General features: G+C 41.1%; 2 protein-coding genes across 5 annotated transcripts in view; one reads left to right on the top strand and one right to left on the bottom strand.

Annotated features, from left to right (window-relative positions):
* Positions 1-15,850, bottom strand: part of tmem30c (transmembrane protein 30C) — a 93,622-nt gene that overhangs the window by 71,368 nt on the left and 6,404 nt on the right. The window lies entirely within an intron of this gene.
* The window catches only part of il1rapl1a (interleukin 1 receptor accessory protein-like 1a), a 145,425-nt gene continuing 135,466 nt past the window's right edge, over positions 5,892-15,850 (top strand). For all 4 annotated transcript variants that reach the window (XM_077617503.1, XM_077617505.1, XM_077617504.1 and 1 more), the window contains exon 1: positions 5,892-6,354. The gene's annotated coding sequence lies outside the window, so the exon portion shown is untranslated. The remainder of the gene's footprint in view (positions 6,355-15,850) is intronic.

Consider the following 15,850-nt stretch of genomic DNA (forward strand, 5'->3'; position numbering starts at 1 on the left):
TTTTTGTTTACCTAAAAATTTTGTAGATGGATACATTTTCTTTCTTCTAATAAGAAGCCTTAAAAACCGAGGTGTTTGTGCCATCTGTACATGAAGCACCGTTGCTGTTCAATCCAGGGATGAGGTCACCTTGACATGTTCCTCTTACGGTTCTGCCGTCTGGATGTTTAATTCCCTAGGAAACTTGAGCACCCCCCTCCGACTCATGCCACAACGTTTGGCCTGAATTCCGATGCAGATGCAGAAGACGTCATTGTTAATAGTTGAAGCACACATCCCGTGGATGTCCTTCTCGGGCTTATCAGAAAACTTGAAGAAGACAAACTCTGCCTGTGGCAATGAATTAAATTTCCATTCCCATACTGTGTTTAAATATATGAAGTGTGCATGCTGTCAATACCGAATGCCACACACCATCGCCTATAATTGTTTTACACTCTAAGTTGATGTCCTGCAGGCTTGTGAGAGAATGTTAGTGTTCTGCAAATGGGTTCTGGCCCGCTTTGCTAATAATAATAGCGGCACTTAAAGGGCCGGGGCTTAATTACAGGCTCTTGGCTGACCTTGCAGTCTGAACTTTGCTTTAGATTGTCAATTGTGGCTCATCAATTTCTATGTTAATGAACACCAGAGGCTACTGGAAGGAAGCAATGGTAAAATTGTCTCCAGACACAGTGGGATCTTAGGGACCAATTGGGGAATAAAAAAAGTTGGTAAATGTTATTAAGAATGTTAAGAGACATGCTTAAATATGCTCATGCCTGTTACAAGTGAACTTGGATGTCTTCTCACTGGACTGGTATCTTTAGGTTTGATGTTACATCTTCAATACAATTGGTGTTTGGAATGGATCAATACTTTGTTGTTTGCTTGTTCGTTGTTTGTTGCAAATATTCAGTGTTTTATTGCAATGAAGATCTGTAATATCACAATGTAAATTAGCCAGATGAAAAAAAAAATATTGGCTCTACATATCGCCATTGTCTAATGAGAAACACTGAAGACGAATGACTTTGTTTTCTTTTTACGCAAAACATGTTAAACAATATTTATCGTGAAAAATAAGGATGAGAACCTTTGAATTTAATGGCTTAACGGTATGTGCACCGAAGAGACTGAATTCAACTCGTCCTAATTTATAGGGCTCTTTAAAAAACAACCCTGGAAGAAACCAAGTCCTGTCCATAGATAAAGATCCAGCATCAAACATTCAATTCATAAATAAATGATGATGATGATGATAATCATAATAAGAGTAAGGGAAATGTTGCCTTGCAAGTAGACCAACGAAAATTCAACATCATCAAACGGATCATTATTGAAGTTTGAGGCGCCAACTTTAAAAACTGACTTGACTGTGATGGACAGTTTATGAAAGAAGGGATCACATGTTGGTGCATTCACATCCTCGCTGATAGGCGAAAAGAAAGATGATAGCAGATGAATCATTTCATTTTTGCACCTGTGGGATTCCAACACCCAAACACTGTCTTTCTTCCTCTTCCACACCCTTCTTTCCATGTCCTCATCATCTTCTCTCGCTCTTCTTTGCTACATTCCTCTGGAAGGGAGGGAAATGCTGATCCTAAACCCAGTACTCTGATTAAAAGGAACTATCTCAGCTGGGAGAAACATGAGTAACGCTCCCGTGACAGCTTGGGATGCCGACTCCGGATTGGCTGCTTGATGTATAATTCAGGTTGGGAGCAAGATCTTAATGAGCTGGGATAATGATGTTGACAAGTGTTTCAGCACAGATGAAAAATGCTCGCGGATATATACTAGCATCCAAATGAATTTAGAGTAACATCACATTACTAGTATAGACTTGGGGGGAAAAGATCCTGAATTTACAACTTTTATTTCCAAACGGTAAAACGATGGTACTTGTTAGCATCGTCGCAGCACGCTCGGTGAGCTGCTACCCTCACTGGCGAATTGCAGAAAGCGAGATAGAGGCAGCGAGAGATGTGGAGGAAGCCAGAGTGAGAAAATCTAGATCCCTGCTGAAATATTTAATAATGCTCGGCATGCCAGGGGGTGAAGTTAAAAACAACACCGAGGTCTGGGTGTTCTGCTTGACTGTCGCAGCAATTTTTCTATCGGCTGCTGAAATTCAAATATAAATGACAAATAGTGCCAATATATAGTCCGATTTCTTTAAAGTAGAAGCGTTTTTGGGCGAGATGCTGCATTGTTTTAATAATTCATTAAGACTCCTGTGCCACAAGAAAGCGCCGACAGCAGCCAGGGATTCCGATCTGTAAAAGCTCCGACAATTTGTCCAAAATCTTGCAATCCTGAGAGGCTCTGATCCTCTGCTTCCTACTCCTATCTCGAATGACTGGCCTCAAATCGGGCTCTTACTGCGAGCGTGACTGGCACAAAAAAGACAGAGTAATTCGCAAAGACTGTGAGGATGAGGAGAGCTTTGTAGCTGGTGTCAGAGGAGATGATCACTAGATCCAGGAGGAGAGGAATCAGCCAACTAGAGCGCATGCAGAATTGACTCACTGCCCCGACAAAAAAAAGAGATTCCGAAATGACAATAGCGTTAAAATGTCATTGTGATTTTGGCGCTTTGGCTCCAAGAGCTTTTCGACACTGTTACACATGCACTTAGCAGATGAGCGAGTGGAGCTGGGAAGGCATCATCTCTGCAATTACAGAAAGGTCATAACCTGCCGTCGCGGCGGCGGGAAAACGCAAATGCGGAGGTGCTGCCGTCGCCGAGTCACGGTTAGTCTGGGAGCGGATATTTTGGACGTTAGCTGTGATGGCCGCATCTATTTTCGTGACCTTCTTCTGCACTTTGTCCACCAATGTTAGATACTGTCAGGTGTGTCAAGAGAGCAGGCCAGAGAAAGGAGAAGGACAAGATCAGGATTTTATGATTGAAAAAGTCCTATAGACAAAGTACAACCAAAAACTCAGGACGAGAAAAAAGTAGTTGGCCAGGTTCCGTATCCAATCCAGGTAACTAGGTACGATTCACGATGCTTTTCCTTACATAAGATTTTTCAAATAGTCAAACTTAACCAGGCAGAGGCAAAAGACATCAAGAATTATGATCAGGTAGGACCATAATGACAGCCACAATCAATAGAGCCGACGCTCCGACAAAAAATATGATTAAGAAGAAAGAAGGATACTATTAAATCTTAAGTCCTGTGCAGACTTTACCCATTATAAAACATTTTGATTTTAGAGGTACATGCTGATTAAATGTAAATATGTTACATGCATCACATTTCAGATGAAGGTAATAGTACAAATTTGATATGATAAGTAAACATTCAGCATAATTTGAATATGGTACAATAACAATGTATAAAATATGATGTAAATATGGTAGGCTCAAGTGGGAAAGAGTAAGAGAAATTGCATATAGGCACTAAATCGGTTATGGGGACTGGAGTGTAAGCCTCGGCGCTGACATAAATTAATGTGAAAGTGCTGTCATGCATGCAATTATTTTCTTTACCCTTACCTACATGTTTTATTCTTTTCATAGTTCTTTATTTTAACTCACTGGTGTATCATTCATCAGGGATTAAATATGTTCTAACAACTCGTTTTTTCCCAAAAATATCATTTCCCTCCTACCAGGCTCCCGCAGAGGTTTTTTTATTTTCCCTTTTGGTCATACTTCTAATGTTTCTCTCAGTTCCCATTGGGGAAAAAAAGTGTAACTGAATGAAAATAGTATAACTTGTATAAACAATACATTAAAATAAATATCATCTATGCAGGCAAGAATATATTCTGCATGATTAGTTAAAAATCTTTTGTCAGAGTCAGTGCTCAACTTTATTAAATGAACTCTTGTTTCAGAGTTAATGATTTTAATGTTATCCAAGTCACTGTTCCTGCAGCTATTAAAGATTTTACAAACCTGATATAGTCCACCATTTTACGTCCTACAATATTATTATACTATTCCCTATGATAATCATTGAAATAATAAATACTGCAATACATAACAGCAAGAGCTTGCATTTTGTTAGGTTAAAGAGAAAAAATCCAATTCAATTTGCCAAAAGTCAAAATTCTGTGGACAATCCTTGTTTCTTAATATTTGCCAGCGCCTTTATTATTCATCAAACAAATCCTCAAAACAAAATTCAGCTCCAGGTGTCTCACTATATTAAAAGCCAAACGTCAGATTTTGAAGCAGCCGATGCGCTTGACCAAAATAATTGCACCCTATGTGGTGTCATAATAAGCTCAGATAAACTTAGATCAAAAACTTTAAGAAGAAAGCAGCTCACTTTCTCATCAACATCAATTTGTCTCCTTTGTCTGATTCCTTTTTATTTCTTTTCGAATCTGCGCTACCTTGTGCATCAAACAACGCAACGTTCATGTATTTCCTTTAATACATTTTTTCTAATCATGAGTATCTAAAACCAAAGTTTATTTCTATCCACGCTGGGTAAAAAAAAGTAGGACACAAAACTAATTCCGAACTTTTAAAATATAACTCATTGAGTTCTCGTCATCTACTGTAGTGACGAGTGGGAGCCCGTGAGTAATGGTGGGTGGTAGGGTTTGTCCACTGATCAGCCAGGAAGTTTTTATTTTTTTCCAGTGGGCCAGTGAGTTGGAGGAGGATTTATGTCATGGCTATATTTTGTGCATGACATGCAACGTTTGGAGATCCTACTCACACCGTGAAAGGAAACAAGTGTGGAGGCAGGAAGGCGGGCAGGCGGGCAGGCAGGCACGCGCTGACGTCCTCCCTGAGCCCTTCATGGCTGCTCAGCGCTTATACAAGAACATCCCTTAACGTCTTCATATCAACATTGACGCATCGCGCAAACATACGTGTACTGCAATACTCACTGATGCTAAAGTAACTGTGAAGAGTGCGATTTATGACAGCCAACCAAGGTTGGACTTGTACTGATTTAAAAAACAAGAGTAAACATTATTGAGACAGGCACTTATCACAAGCTGATCTTAGAAGAAAAAAATTCTAGAATAGAATATGGAGATTTTTCTGTTCAGAACAAATGCTTTCCTTCGAGTCACTATTTGATTTGGCACATCATTCATTCAGTTACGCCTGAAAGTCCATTCAGTGAAGCTGTCTCAAAACCCATTTTGATTCTTTTTAAAACAACTGCAACCCACCAGCCAGTTTTTATTGGACGGCAAGCAAATGACAAAAAATATCATGAAATTTGGCAGACACAAGATGCTCGAGTTCAACCTACATTCTTTTGCACTTCTTAGGTTTAACACTAGATAGAGCTAGTCACTTAAACAGTGCCCCTTCATTAGCATTTATTTTCATTCATTAACCATCTGGCGCCTAGCCCAGCTAACAACAGGCTGAATGAAATTTAAGTGATCGATATGACGTTTGGATATCGGGTGGATCATAGAAAAGTAAAAAAAAAATGGAAAAAATATCCCAATAACTTCATCACTTGATGCCTAAAAACGGACCAGCTACAAAAGACAAGGACTAGATGGATAGACAAATACTAGTTACCTATAATGGATACATTAGCTCTATTGACAGAAGAGGACACACAATTGAAGTGAAACATGGCTTATCAATGAGAAACAAGAATGAAAGCACGAATGGATTCATGGATAATTCCCTGAGAGAAATCAGGTAAAACAAAAACAAATGAGGAATGACGCAGGAGTGGCATGATTACGCGTGGCGGGATTTGCGGGGCACTAGGACCAGGGGCAGACTAGTCGCACTGCGACCACAGACCCTTACTGAGGAGGAACACCCCCCCACTCTCTCGTGCTTTCTCCCTACTCTCACTCTCACTCTCACTCTCACTCTCTCTCTCTCTCTCTCTCTCTCTCTCTCTCTGTCTCTCTCTCCATCCTCCCCCTTATTGGATGTGAGCATTTTTCTGAGTGCATTCATTTGCCGCCTCCTCTCCCTGAGCATCAGCGTGGCCGCACAAGGAGCAGCGCGTTTGGGATGGCCAAGGATTAGACGCCGGGCGCCCTTTGCCTAATAAAGTCATCACCAGGAGGAGGAGGGTAGGGGGGGATGACTCTTGGGAATCGTAGCCCCCCTCAACCTCCTTGCCTTTCTTCCCATCCAAATATTCTATCTAAGAGCTCCTCGTGCACCTGCCATTCTCCGTCTTTTTGGTCTTCTGACACGATTCCGCTCTCCTTCTGGGATTATTTGGGTCTGTTTGGGTGACCTGGCTTCCCATCCACTCATCCATCATTTTATGGAACCTCGTCATTTCCCCTCACTCGGAGTTGTCATGTCCAGGGAAGACTCACCCCTTCACTGACGAACTGACTCGGGAAGGAGCTGTCCAGAGATTTTTTTTGAAAATTCTATTCTTTTGGGAATTAAAGTTGAAGGTAGGCCAGCTTTGCTACAAATTTCCACACCACTTAAAGTTTGCGCATTGTTGCTGTGAATGGAATTAAAACAAAAATTGTCAGCCCTAAATTATAGGGGGTGAATTACGGGGATTAGTTTTCGCATTGCATGCGGGGGTCTCCTGTCTCTTTTGGAATGTGCCTCCTATTTGTCTCGCAGCTTTTTCGCCAGCTTAACCGTGGAGACACCGAAGAAGCCATCTGCAGTGCAGGCACACACACACACACACACACTCACACACACACACGCAAACACAGGAAGGGGATTTAGATAAAGGTGTAAAGGAAGAGGCTGCTGTCCACTTAGGACTATAAAATCCTCCATTACGAAGATAATTATAGCGTGCATTAATGTAGCAGATATACCGGAAGAGTTTTAATTTTCGCTGGTTACCCAACAACTTCCCTTGATGCACAGTCGCAGTGTTATTGGGGTTGGGGTGTAATTGATTCAATGTATTGGTGCGCACGCACCACTGCACAGCCTCCAACTTGCACCTATAGGTAGCTTGTCAGCTTCTATGCTTTACATCATCCGATCCTATTTGATAAGACTACTCATATATTGTGGCGGGGACTCAGTAAATCCAGATGATGCAGGATTCCAGTTTGCCGTTTTTATTTTGGGAATGAGTTAGAACAATTTGCAGGTTATTTTTGCTTTTTGTTTGGTTGCTTAACTGAAAGGTGAAAGAGAAGTGGCAAGAAGGCCCTATATTTCCAGATTTTTTTTTAATACACAGAAAAAGGACTCTAAGGGGTTCATTGATTGTGACAAACAGAAAATACAGTGACACTACAGAGTACTCAGTTCTCTACAGAGCAATAACAGGTATAGCAGTAGTACTTCTACTAAGCATTTTTTCATTTTCAAATAAATCAAGAGTCACAGTGGACAATTACTTGCCTTCACCAAGATTGGGGCTTTTGTAATTGGCTATGGGGTGTCAGCAGAAAGACGTTTTTGTGCTAATGGCCTTTACTTTTGCATTTGTCGGAAATTGGAATTAGTATGGTGTACCTAAATAGTCCAGTATGGCTGGGTGGAACATTGTAAATACACAATTTAATCCAAGGCCTAAAATTTAGGCTGTTGTAGTGTCAAAAAAGGTTTTGGTAATGGTCCTTATTTCAGTAACTTTCATCGCAATCTGTGTAAAATTTGGTGGCAAGGAGTACTATTACTACGAGAGGTAGTAGGAGTTGTGGTGACTATTTCACTCCTAGTTCATGTTGGCCCACAAAGAGTTAAAACACTGAAGTGTAAACGGCCTAGAGACATCTGGTCTTTGTCTCCACATTGCTGTACAGTGTACACAATACATGCAGTACAAAGTAAATGTACAGTGAAGTGACCCTTAGGGCGGGCCATTGCAGGTGTTTATGACTATTTACCATCAGTTGAAGACTACCGTTGTTCTGATTCTGCATTTACGCTAATCTGACTATGCTTCAAGGAATGCTTTTTTACTGGTTATTTATTCCCTTAATCTTTTCAAAGATATTGGTCTTTTTCTGCATCATAAAAAATGCTGCATTGGAACAGTAAATAAAGATACCCAGTATATAAATATATTTACTGTCCCTTTTTCCACTGAATCCAGAAAATGTATTCGTGAAACAGTCTGGCCTACCACCAGGCAATGCCACATTTGTGATTAGATGACATCAGCCGAACTGCGTGTTGTAAAGAACCTACAGCAGTGACGTTTACGAGAAGTGCTTATCGTTCTGTTTGAATTCACAGCTGTCCCAACTTTGTTCTGACAGTAGTATTGTTTATATGAAATTCTGAGGTTGAATTCTGAATTGGAGACGTTCCTCATGCATGCAAGCATATACACTTTCCAGTAGCCCTTTATTAGTGACATGTATGGCTTTTTTGGACTAGTTGGACGGTGATGCTTCACTTTATCACATGGGAAGGAGAGAAGTAGTGTGGAACTGTCCTTGGTCCTGGGCAGTTTCTTTCTTACTACTATCTTTAGTTGATTAGGACAATGTGCATTCATTCATTTAAAATATTTCAAAATGGTCAGATTCCTTTGGGACTGTCATTATAGTCTCTTGTGGTGACCCTGCATGAAATTACATTTTTAAGACCAAGGCCAAAATGAGTGTGTGACCTGGTTTAAGTTTGTCATCTCTCATCTGATTTGCAATTTGGTTGGAATCACATTTTTAAAGTCAAACTGCTCTGCAAATGATCAGATTTGAAATCGGTAATGACATGACATCACAGCGGACCTGAAAATACCAGCCAACTTTGTGCTTCCTACACAACCACTTGCCAATAGACACAAAGTTTTAATGTAAACACATGCCTATCACCACACTCCCCCACCAAATCAGACCAGAACTCAAATGGAAACGTGAAAAATTTCAGTTTGAGCCAGTTAGCCATATGTTAATGATAATCCGTGTTTTCAGAGCCAAGCAAATATGGCCAATCAAAATAGGCCAATGGACAATGCATGCATTTTCAACGCAAATTGTCTTGCAAACCTGATAAAATGGCATCGGGGTTAAAAAAAAATAAAGCAAGGTCATCTCCACAAATAATTGAGCCGCATTCTAATACTCCACTCGAGATGCATTCTCGCCATACAGTGTTTTGTTTTCGTGTTGACATTTTTGCATTTGGGCCAACTGTGTTATCTTTTAATATTGCACAACACTGACATTCTCTCCACCCGATGTCACCATGTGCATTATGCTAATACAATTCATAAATATTTCATACAAGCAGTCTTAATTACTACATCAATTCCCAGTAAAGCCCTAGTGGCACGCCTTTGCCCTGTGCCTTGCTGAAGCCTTGCCACGCAAGCAAGAGGAGCCTTTGCGGTAAAAGGCAACATTGTGTGTGCGCTAAACTATTGGAATGCATTTGCAGGCCTGACAACGGCATCACACCCAAATTGAAGTTGCTTGTCCATTAATCATTTCTAAAGGTTTACAAAACATGGCTTACGGGCCCTTTGCGGTCCATCTTTGAAAAATTAAGTCTGGGGTTCTTCTTGTGCCAGTGTGGGTTTTCTCCGGGTACTCCGTTTCCTGCCACACTGCATTGAACACCTCGAATTGTCCGCAAAAATGTTGATAATGTGTTGCGGGTAATCCAGCAATAGGGAAAAAAAATCTACATTCAGCTAAGGGCGCATTCTTCGACATCAGCTTTGCAAAATATTCGAGATATTTAGTTAGTCAAAGGAGAAGCTCCACTTTCATGGAGTTGCGGTGCGGGCCCCCCACCACTCATGTTGATTGAATTAGACAGCGCTGCCGCGTTGCCACTTGAAGGCGATCCCGTGGAGAAGCGTATCGACGGAGCAGGTGGACGGCGAGCGCAAGCGCTTGCGTGGCCGCAGGCAGACAGCCGGTTGTGGTGGCAAAGAAAGAGGGAAACACGCTCGGGGAGAGTCCCGCTGATCACACGGCAGATTGGGAGCCCTCCGAGCCAACGTCTGTCGCTCCACATCTCGGGGGTGCAGAGAGAGAGAGAGTGCGAGCGAGAGAGAATGGGCGGAGCTAACCCAGATCTAGACACTTTGTGTCAACAAAATGATAAGTTGACGTTAATCATTTAAACTTCAAGATCCAAGTCTATTCTTCGCTGAATGCTGACGTACTTGAGATAATACTGAAATAAAATATCATAAAATGTAGATCTTTTGACAGTACAAATTTGACAATAAATGTTTGTCTTTTTTTCTCTTGAATTTTGAATGGTATAATATTGCCGTACTATAATTTTATCGAAAATTCTACTTTGGGCTTTTTATATAGTGCAGTTTGTCAGGTGGTTGTGGATAATTAGCGGTCAATGAAAATGTGCTGATCAAAATGTGGCAACTCTCCTGAACTAATACAAAAATAATACTCCAGAACACATGCCTATACAGTCAAGAATGAAATACTTTTATCACAACTATTTGAACTTATTTTTGCAGTGAGCCTATGGATAATGTAGGTATTTCAACACCTGCACTTTCATGGTAAAAAGGTTCCACACCTACACTTTTCCACTTGAGCATCAAAATGCAGGAAGCTGTACACTTACGCATCAAGCAACCTTAAAATGCAAACAAAGCCTTGACTTTGTTGGAATGCCGATCAGATGAGTCACGCCCCCAGCAAATAAAGCACGAAGTGCGCTGGCCGTTTTTAAAGCCGCCTGCTTTGACGCGGACCCCTGAGAGGCGGCTGGTGGGCCGAGCTCCCACTGTGGCAGATTGATATTTGTAATTTAAGGGAAGCTGTCACGCGGCATCCTCCAGATGGAGAGTGCCGCAGAGGCGGCAGCGTCCATTTAACACGCTTTGTTTAGAAATAATCATTTAGATGCGGAAGCAGAGGATTTTTCATTTCCAGGCGTGGCGGTTTTAAGGGTTCAAACCACTCAATTATTGAGGAATGGGCGTGCAGTCACATGACCGTAAAACAAAAGCCAATGCCGTCTGGGAATGAAAAAGAAGCCACTGATGCATCTTGGACCCTGTTAGTGATTTGTGTGCCTCCTGCAGCAATGCTAAGCTAGTCATATGTAATTCTTTTTGCCTCCTCATCTACCTCACAGGTACAATATGATTGACTTTATATTTAAAAAAACAAAATAAACACTCCTTGAGCCTCAAAATCAATTTTATACAAAAAGTATGGACTCATGAGGGGATTTTTTTTAATTGTGTTAAGTAAATAGATAGGACACAAAGGTAAAGAAAGTCATTTCGAACTGCAACTTTCTGGGGTTAAGAAACTGATTTTTTTTTTTAAGAAGAAAACAACTGGTAATCACTAAGAGTGACTTTTTCAGACAAGGAAGAAAACGATTCTGAAATTATTCAATTCTGAGGGGGGAAAAAATGGGAATGACACTGTACAATCCAAATTCCATTGGATTTGATCGGCTCGTTAGTCTGCAGTTAAAAAGGAGTGATCACACTTTGGTGAGCCATTTCACCAAGTTCACTGACCTGAATCATGGCTCCGACATAATGGAATTGCGATTCCATATTTTTGGCCAGGGGTCGTATACGGTGATGAAATTATGCTTGGGATCCAAAATATTTAAACCATAAGGAAATAAAGAAAAATCCCTCTTCCCAGGGTTCACATGGTTCTATTAAATGCACAGGCAATGCAATTAAAATGTAAGTAACATGAACTGTCTCCCATGTATAAGATAATCGCCTTAAAAGATGAAATCAATAAAATCCTTTTTTCCCATTGAGGGTGCTTCAGGATATTAGTTTGCCAGCGGATGCCTAGATACATAGCAACTGTCCGTGGCTATCAATAGCAGTCCACTCCACAGTGACCGAAGTGTCTAGCAGGTTGTAAGAAAAAACAAGCGGAAAGGCCAGACAACTGCACCCGTGAATCATTCCTTTCCCATACTTATACACTATGATGTATTAGTACTTTGGTTAAGGTCTACCCAGGTTAAGGCGAAGATCACGGCGACACTTTAGTCAAGGCTCCTCGCACGACGTTGCCGAGGGGCCTTGAGGACTTGCTGCCATTACTCGGTGATGTATGAGAACAGAGTGAATATAAGGACATTTAAAGAGTCGCTTATATAGTTTCATGTTTTCTCCGTCCACTTCAAAGTAAAAGTTCTTTGTAAATTCATACGCAATCTTCATACGCTTCTGGATTGAGGTAGGAGATTAAAATGGATTAAGTGATCATTAATAAGATAGAAACTTGAACCGCGAAATGGCGAGGCTTTACTATACTTTCGTTTATCTGCTGTTGTCCTGTTTTACATCAATAAAGAGCAACTAAGCCATGCAAAACCAGACTATGCCTCCACTGAGTTTTTCAAATGAGCTTGAACGTTAAATATAGAACAAACTTTATCTCATGAATTCATTAAAGTTCATTTCAGTTCTTTTCATTTCTGTACTCTGCACATGGGAATAAAAACTCAAATAAAATATTCATCCCTTGTTTCATAGTTATGTTTAATGCTAGACCAAATGTTTCCAAGTCACAGTGAAAAAAAACATAGGCCTCTTGTTCCAATACTTGTGGATGGGGTTATCATTCATTCTGTTCCCATACTGCTTATCCTCACAAGATTTGGAGAGGGTGATGCAGCCAAATATGGGCAGCAGAGCGGAATACCCTGAATTGGCTGGAAGCAAATCGCGGGGCATTAGGAGACAGACAACCATTCACGCTAACACCTCATAACTCGGGGCGATTTAGAGTGTGGATGGGGTTATACAGATACAATATCATTAAGAACTGCAAGATGGTCCTGGAACTGCATTTACTTGAGTCCATACATCGCGTACATGCCATGGCAAACCTCCAGAAAGGTTGCAAGAACTCAATCATCTTATTTTCCTTGCTAGAACAAGCAAACACCATCAGTCTTTGGGGAAACTGTCAGTCTAAACCAATGTTTGAATCTATTTAAAGTCATAATTTCATCGCTCGTACAGAATTGGCATGGAGAGCGACTCCTGTTTCTTTGAAATGGCGCTTATGAAAATCTCTTAGCTTGCAGTTGCTGGTGGAATAGGATTTGCTCGCAGCGGTGAAATATTAAGACTCGGTCTCTCGGCAGACTGCAAGATGGGCAAGTAGGGACGAGGGACTCCATTTTCGGTTTGCCTTGTCGAAAAACGTCTGAAAGTGGCTCCGATGGACTCTGTTCTCAAGCTGTGAAGTCCGAAAAAGCCAAACAACAAGCGGGCCGTGCGAGATCTAGCGAAGACGCAATCGGAGGCGACGGGAGGCAAGAGAGGGATCGCTGCTGTTTGTGGACATTTAATTTTGTCATCTGCAGAGCTATGTCATATGCTGCAATGAGTCTCCAGGGGTGCGCAGGCCTGCAATAAATGTGCTGCGTGCTGAACAGCCATCTTTGATGTTGACGAAAGGATACCAGCTATTAGGTCCCCTATTCTGTAATGAGCAGGCCCAGAGTTGAAAACGCCTCTAGTCTTTTAATCGCAAAACAGAGAGTTGCCCCAAACACGTTCTCTGTCCTCTTCTCAGCCTGTCCTGTTCAACTTTGTTACTGTGTGTACATATTTTGTACTCGGTTAATTGCCCTTTACACAAGAGTGGCTGGCGATTGTTGGACGACCAATCATGGGACCTTCAACGAGCACCCAGAGGTCGGCAAGATCTACTGATGATCTGTCACTGTTATCTCGGGCCTTCTTCGCTTTTTCAGGGCTTTTGCTTACCTCAGCATGGGTTCTTTGTACTTCCATAAAGTAATCACTGGCCCGAGGGGCTGAAAACGTGTGATCAACATGCACCAGTACCTTGCTGGACCAAATGATTGTCAAAGACATACATAGGTCAATACTTAAAACCAGACTATAATAAATTTGAAAATTATTCTCTCTGTTGCAGTAGTGCAGACTCAATACAGCCCATGAACCGAAATAAAAAGATCACACAAAAAATCCTGGCAATTGATCTAAAAATGTGCTACATTCATTTTAGACCAGTAAAAAATATAATGCAAAGAATAATGTAACCACTAAACGACAAATCAAACTTGTCTTATTTAAGTGAGCCCTGCTGGTACCTCAAGAGAAATGCTATTTACAATTATTACACGATGCTCTGTTACTACCATTAGTTTCTAAAGAAAAGTATTCCCACTAAGCGGACATGTTTGCCTGCTGGTTTGATTTACAGTAACCGAAAAGCACCATGGGAATGAAACACTACAGGATTGGACCCAATCTAGTGGTCAAATCCGATACTCCAAAAGTAGCTGTATAGGGCGGGCATCAATACAGATGCAGAGTATTGGATTGGGACATCATAAAACTACTATTACCCCTTCCAAGCCATCTCCTGTGCTTTCTAGGAATCTGTGATGCTAATGAGCTGTTACGACATTGCGGCGTCATTGTCAAAGGTCAGCGGCATATACTGTGTGTATGTGTTAATCCCACATATGCTCTGTCTGTAGCGGAGCTGTGACAAACAGGGCCGGTCAGTCATGTTCTTGGCCTTAGCGGTGATCTGGCACCTATCCTTCTCTTCCTCCTGCATGCTCACAGCTCGAGGCTAAACAATCTGCCGTGGCAGAATGTCAGCTAAGGATTGCTTCAGTTTACAGAATTCATGATGGAAAAATGGCAGCACCTTGCAATTTGCCACACAACAGGCACTAAACACGTGACCGGCGTGGGCATTCCACTGAGGCCGACTTGAGGGGAGCGCGTACACGCTTGTGCTGCTGTTCAAAAGCATTGTGTAATAGGAAATCAATCAGAGGACTACACAGATGTTTTTTTTTCTTTGTGGGCTCAGCATGAGTGCTTTGACTCACAAACTGTGAAAATACAAAAAGTAGACCAGCTACAATCACAAACTCTTCACAAAATTCGTGAGCGTATGACAATTTCCTTTATGTGGAGAAAAAAATCACAAATCGTTTCCTTCCATTTGAAGGAGCGAATTATATCAACTTTGATTTCCATACTTGAGTTACATTGAGAAGAAGAAAAATGCAACTCTGTTGTCAACATAGTTGATGGAAATGGCTCTCAATACCACTTATCCTTGTTAGGATTGCGGGAGTCTATCCCAAACGACTATGTCCTAGGCGGACTACACCATATACTGGTCGCCAGTCAATGTTAAAGCACAGAGAGAGACAACGATTTGCACTCACAATCACAGCGCCACAGAGTGGGGAATAGATTCCACGCTGGCCACACGAAACTCAGGCGAATGAAGCACTCAGTATACTATCAGTGACTTGGTTGTGACTGCCGCGCGCAAATTCTTGATTTTTGTTAACGATCTGCAGATTGAAAACTGGGTAGAAATCTATACCTTGTCAAGTTGCGTTGCATTGAATTGTTGTGATACTCTAAGCTAATTCGTAGACAAAGAGACTGAAGTGGTGGCTAAATGGTGATAATCAACAACAGTACAATACTACTACTATAATAATAATAATATATTTCAAGATAAATCAGCAATAAACACCCTCCCTCTTCATCGCCGTATTAACTAGTGGAGGTAATATATCTTTCTTTAAAGAAGGCTTTTAAAAATTGGAAAAGATGCTTTAAAAACTTTTTGATATACTGCCAGCTTCGACCGGCCTTACTCAGGTACTAGTGCTTTTTTTCTTGGCATAAACATTCTCTTTGCAATTAAAGAAATTTATGAATGACATCTGTTCACTGTGCTCCAGTCTCATGGTAAGTAAGTAAAAACTTTTTTTTAATTAATGTGTGTCACAAAAGAAGCACTTTTCTGAATATTACAGGTTCTTAGGTTAATAATCGGTTTGGAAAAATGGAATGTTTAATTGGACTCTTTTTTTAAACAAAAATATCGCACAAGGACAAAAAATTCTCAGGCAATGCTTCCCCTACTAAAACTCGTTGTTGTGACAGGCTTACTCTCTGGTTTTCACAAAAAGTGTCAACGCTGCACCTGAATTTTCAAGTCAAATGATCAGTTGAGCAAGTTGAGC

The sequence above is a fragment of the Stigmatopora argus genome, chromosome 13, assembly GCF_051989625.1.
Source record: "Stigmatopora argus isolate UIUO_Sarg chromosome 13, RoL_Sarg_1.0, whole genome shotgun sequence".
Classification (NCBI taxonomy): Eukaryota; Metazoa; Chordata; class Actinopteri; order Syngnathiformes; family Syngnathidae; genus Stigmatopora; species Stigmatopora argus.